This window comes from Onychostruthus taczanowskii, unplaced genomic scaffold, assembly GCF_017590055.1.
Source record: "Onychostruthus taczanowskii isolate IOZ18803 unplaced genomic scaffold, ASM1759005v1 scaffold82, whole genome shotgun sequence".
Lineage (NCBI taxonomy): Eukaryota > Metazoa > Chordata > Aves > Passeriformes > Passeridae > Onychostruthus > Onychostruthus taczanowskii.
The window spans coordinates 2,215,764-2,222,108 of record NW_024506112.1 but is presented as its reverse complement, the minus strand read 5'-3'; positions in this window follow the sequence as shown (position 1 = coordinate 2,222,108).

The window sequence follows — 6,345 nt, the reverse complement described above, 5'->3', positions numbered from 1 at the left end:
GATTTGCTTTATTGGGAGACCAAGACTTTTTTCTGTCTCGCTGGCAGAAATGCAGACACTCCTGAGACATGTTGGAGTCTGCAATACCCACAGAGCCAAACATGTCCATTCCTTGGGTTTCCTGCTATTTCAGTTGCTTTCATATAGAATAAATGTGTTTACATGCTGTAAGCCTGTCATTGTGGACAGTGTCCTAATGTCTTGTATTGCTACCTACAACAGTTTCTTTTCAGTTCTCCTTTTCTTCTTCTTTTGGGGGCAGGGGGCATGGGGAAGGGAGGGGTGGGTGGGCCCTTAGACCCTTGTATGCTCTACCAAGTAGTTACCACAGCTCTGAGGTTAATTTTAAACACAATAATTTTGTTGAGGTTGGCTTGGGTTTTTAAATATGGATTCCAGAGCACTTTGTAAACATTCTTACTGAGTGTTCAGAAGTGTTTTCAGGTATTACTCTGGCTCTCACCTGGCCATGAAGTAACTCACTGTTTGCAGGCTGGCTTGGTCAGTATCAGGTGGTGCAAAGACACGAGTGGTTTGTGAATGAAAACCAAACCTTTGGTCCTTCTCCCACAAGGACTCCAATGAGTTACTGACTTTGGGGTCACCACTGCAATCCATTCCTAGCGTGTGTGTGAAACCTTGAGTCCATAAATGAGCTGCATTGCAGATTTTTAAATGCTGAAGCACATATCTTAGACATCCTTTGAAGTGGGAAAGAAAGGCAAAGTAAGTGTGTACATACAGACAACGAGGAGAAAACAAAGGACACTACCTGCTGGAAACTTTTACCTCTCATGTTAGGTATGGGCATCCTCTTATTTTACCAACTTTTGAATGGGAAGGTAAAGGTCAAAATTCAGTGCTGTATCATCACTGCAAGGTCAAATAGGCAGTATGTCAAAAGCCAACAGAGTAAACTGACAAGTAACTGGAACTGGACTTGAACTAAAGCCACAAGTTTGGTAGGTCAGGCTCCTTGCTTGAATAGGAGCATTTCGTCTATTTACTTATTTGTCCTTTAAACTTGTTCCCTGCTCCCTGAAATCTGAAAATCCCTTATCTGAAAGTCTTTTGATAAACTGTCTGTAGAAAAAAAAAGCAACGATAATCCAGAGTTCCCACAAACCTCTATCCCAAATAGGTATTTCACGTTTTCTGTGGTGCTGGTTAAATGTATTTATTAGTGGTTCAGTCTCCTCAGCTGCTGACAGAGATGAATTGCTATGTGTGCGGCATCCTGGGCCTGCCCTCTGCTCCCAAAGCATCCCATGTCATGGCAGGCAAGTAGCTTTAGGATGCCTGTGAGGAATTGGGAGGGTCCTCCCACAGCAGTGATGGGACAAGCGCCCTGAGATGAGAAAAGCTTGCACAGGCCCCAGAGCTTCTTTGGCTGCTGCCAGCTGGCTCTGACTACCACTTGCCAGTAAATTTGGGAGCTAGCACAATACAAACAAAAAGCAAAATTGGTCTGGAAAGTAAACAAAATTAGGAAGGAGAGGCAAAACACTCTTCTCCCTGCAGATTTTTCAAGATACCTTGCAAAAACACCCGAGCCGAGAGCCAATAACCCATGGTGTGTGACACAGCTGAGACAGAGAAGTTGTGGCATCCCTGTTTTCACACATCTGTGTGGTAGACTCTTTTTGCTAACACATGTTCTGTTATTGTTGAAGAGAAAAAAAAAAAAAAAAAGAAAAAAATAAAAGAGGATTTCCTCAGTACCTTTCCAAGGTAAAAAATGAAAGAAAAAAAAATAGAAGAGGGTACCTTCAGTACCTTTCCAAAGTAAAGGAGGGCCTGTAGGAAAAGAAACATCTGTGTGACCCAGGTGTATCACATTTCTCCCTTCCCATGTCACAGCTCTACTGGGGTTCGTGGGATTTGTTTTCTTTGCTATTCAGATCTGGAGAACTCTTTTGGTTTTGATTTCCCTATTGCTGTATCTTCTATGCAATTCCTTTTCTAAAGACTGACTTACTACAGGAGAAGTGCTAGCCATTGCATTATTTGTATTGCTGTACAGTGGAGGTGTGGTTTACTAGTTCTGAGTGTGCCTCTTACCCCCCTCCCTTTTTTCTCCTTCCCTCTGTTTGTAAATGCCTGCATTTATTCTGTCAGCCTGACATGTACAAAGTGTAAGAAAGAATTTTTAAACAGGTAATAAATTATATTTATAAGCAACTGGAAAAAAATACACCACTACCTTGTGTTCAATTGTTTAGTTCCTGGAAGCTTGGAAGTGGAGTCTTCTATTTAGTTTCTTAAAAAAAAAAAAAAAAAAAAAAAAAAATCTCCTCAGAAGAAATGTTTCTGTACATAAGAACTGTGGGATTCAGTGGCATGCCAGGAGCAATTTGCAGCAAGCACAGGGCTTTGTCACCTCGATGTGGCCAGGTCAAGGGGGATACAGAAATGCTGCTGGAGAAGAACTGTAATGCCACTGAGCATAGACGGTCTGGGGCAAAGCAGGAGGGCTGCAGGGGCTGTGCAGCTCAGGGGAAAATTGCTGTTATTTACACACTTCTCTGAAAATAACCAGCAAGGCAATTAAACATTAGGAAACAGTGAGCTGGATCTGCAACACAGCACTGCAGAATGAGAACAGTGCTCCAGCTTTAAGTACAAATTCCCAGCAATACCTCACTAGATGTAGAGGTACATACCCCATGTCTCAGCGTTAAGCAATGCCATTTTCAGGTGATGCTGGGTATTTTAGGCTGAAACATTTTCACCTGATACATGGGGCTGGGAATTCTTTCTTCAGTCTGTGCAGAGGTGACTCCTGTTCCTCTTCTGCTATTAAAAATAGGAGTCAAAAATACTCATAAAGATGTGGCAGAAGGAAGGGGGGTATCTAAAAAAATATTATGCTAATTCTGAGTTCTGACAGATTTACATAATCAGCCACAAAACATAAGCAACTGCTCTATTAGTGATAACACTATTTTAATTACTATTTTTCTCTTCACTGACTTGTGAAAGGAGTGATGCTTTTTATGCCAGTGGAAACATGCAACATATTGCTGTTTACTTGTTTGTTCAGATGAAAAAAATCTTATAAAAATAAAATAAATAAAATGAGGCACAGTCGAAATAATCTAGCCAGGGAAATGAAAAAAAAAGATGGGGATTTTCAAGCACATGAAAAGGAAATAGCAATCTCTGTCATGGGGAGATGGAAACAATTTTATTGGGGGGGGGGAATGTTAAAACAACCATATACAATTTGAACAAATACAACATAACACAGTTTGTTCCCCAGGTTTTCTAATTACAGTATTTACAGGTTTAATAAGGCACTGGTTCTCAAAAAAGAACACAAATTAGTTTCTTAGTCTCTACATTGACAACCTTTTCTTTAATAGAAATAACTTTGTGCTAGAGAAAGGATAGCAGTTGCTAGATGGCATCTCTCCTTTTCTTCTCCCACTTACACATGCCATCTCACCTATGCCAGTAAGAAACTAAACTACACTTCCTCGAATGATTTACATTTGAAAAGTGGGTTTCTAGACACGTGGGCACTGAAGCCACAATTATCTGTACCGCTGACTTCCAAGCCCTCATCATTGTGCCCTTTGAAACTACCAAAATATGGAAGTGACATTAAAAGGCCACACCTGGCAAAATGAACATACTAACCTGCAGTGACTGCAGGTGCTGAACCTTAATAATGACACACTGAGTGTTACAGGAAGTCGCCCATGCAGGCATTCTGACTCGAATGTCACAGTGCTGGAACAAAAAAAACCCTCCATACTTGCTTTAGGCTGTTTTTTTTGCCTTAGGAATAGCCCTTCACAATGGATTACAGTGGATAGAAGATTTGAAGGCAAAATCTGGTCTTGGGAGAAAATAGGCAGGCACTAGTTACACAACTGCAGACTCTTTGCTTTCTCAGTGTGTGTCTCCTCATATATATATATATATATATTTATCTATTTTCCTATACAGCACCGTTGCAGTGATTTGTCACTTATGCATTTTCATAAATAAATATTATGTTTTATTTATGCTTTTTCATCCATAATAGTTTACTCTTAATCCACATACTGGAGCTATTCCAGACTTGCAACTGAATATATATATATATATATTTATATCTATAAAAACACATAAACTTGAACATTTAACATACACATTTTATGTGATCATCAACCAGTATCTTACACCCTTTTCTTCTGGACCAAAAAAAAAAAGTAAGATTTGCTCAGGAAATCAATGACTGGCCCTTTCTCTTGCAACATGCTGATGGCAGGTGCCAGGGGCATTCATTGCATGCCTCGTGCTGCCAGCTGGCAAAGCATCCTCCAAAACACTCCCGGGGAGAGAACCCTGCTAACTTAATAAAAAAAATAAAATTGAGGAGGGTAGAGGTGAAACACACCTAAACAGGCAGGAAAGAAGCATCCTTGCTGTGTGACCTGGGACCTGCAGGTCCCGTGAGCTTCTTTGGAGCTGAGAAATCTCGGTTCCACAGGGTGTGCTGGCTTCTATGGGAAGAATGAGACTGGGAACCCATGGCTCCGTTCACTAAGACAAAAAGGTGAAGACAGGCTGGGCTGTCCCCAAGTTGGCCCACAAATCTCAAGGCCAAGGTGGCCAAGGAAAGGAGCAAACTCCGCTCTCAGCCTCACAAACATTTTTTAAGGATGGGGGAACCATCGTCACCCCTCCTGGGGTCAGGATTTAGTGTATTATTAATTCTCAGAGATTTTCTTTTTGTATTGCTTGGTAAATTTGGGTACAGGCAGGGAAACTGCACTGCAGAAAAAGCACTCTGATGAACAAAAAACTTCTGATTAAGCTTTTTAACACCTATCATCATGGAGGTCTTGCTGGTTCTCTTGAACCGTGCATTTTTCTCTGTTAGGTTGAAAGTAGAAAATGGTAATTTTTCCAGCTAGAAATACCTTCAGGGAGCTGTTAAGCTAAACCCCAATTATACACCTACCTACCACAAATAAATCAGTTTTGTCCAAAAAGGGAAAAAAAAAATAGAAACATTACAGAAGTGCTGAGGCTAAATCCTGCATGGCAATTATTTCAGTTCTGAAATAGGCTTAGCATAATCAAAGCAGCATTTGTAAGGACTTATTTCAAAATTAAGCTGAACACCATCCAGTAAAACAACATAGGCAGGCAGGAAATTTTTAAAAAACAAATGAAGGGTAAAAAAGGGTAAACCAGTAACTCCCATGCAGCTCAGCTTTGGTAATCTGACGAAGAACAGAACCTTTCCAAGGAAAACACTTCCCAGGGTATATTTCACCTCTCATTTCCCCTTCTGTAGCATCAGCATTGCTACAACCACTGCAGACCCAGGAAGGAGGAACAGGGGAAGACAGAAAATACATTTCCCACTGTCCTTCTCCCCTGACAGCTCCTCTTGCTGGGAACCACACTGCTACACAGCCCCAGCCTGGCAGCTGAGCCTGGCACGACAGTGCAGCAGCTGCCAGAGGTGTGGAGGCTGCTGGAAGGGCACACAAAAAAATAATGCAGATAAAGCTCAAACCAATCGTTCAGTTTGTGGTGTCTCTCACTACAGCAGAAGTGCCGGAGGCAGGTACCCACTGCTGCCCAGGACTCCCAACTCCCACCTGATGTATCCCACCCTTCCTCCCTGTCATTTCCTACTACAGCCTCAAGGCACCAGGTCTCCTCACACTCAAGAAAAAATGATTGCCAGCCCAGAAAGGGGCCCTTTTGAGGTTTTTCACTTGCCCTTAAAAAGGGAACACCGATTTTATTTTTTTTTTCTCAGCTGTGGTTGTAGATGGACCCCTCACTTTTACACAAAGAGCAAGCTAATAATTCCTTCTCACAAGGAATTTCCTCTTCAACAGTGGTTGTTTGTGGATCCTAGAAGTTTCAAATTAGCCAGCAGATTCAAATGTGCACTGCATTTCCACTCACACACAAAATACTTTATTTTCCAGTGAAGGAAAAGGAAGGAAAAAAAAGCCAAGAAAAAGGGCACTTGTTTATCACCGTGGTACTATTCCCATTAGTTTCCCTGGAAACATGAAGATCTTCTTTAAACCAGTCACACCAAACCATGTTCATACAGCTCCTAACTACCTTAAACGAAGCGTGACCTTCGCTGGGACAGGCCACCCACAGGAATCATGCCACCCACACCAACTGGGATGGCAGGGATGTAACTGGGATCCATCTCTGTACTCTGAGAATCACTTGCACGCACAGGGTTTGGAAAGTTATCTTCACAAACAGGTGGTTTTTAAGGCAGGCTCCATTACAGCTCCTCTGAGCTACACAGATCCACTCACCTTTTTATATTTTTTTTTTTAAGGCTGGAGTGCAATAGTCTTTGGAAATGAA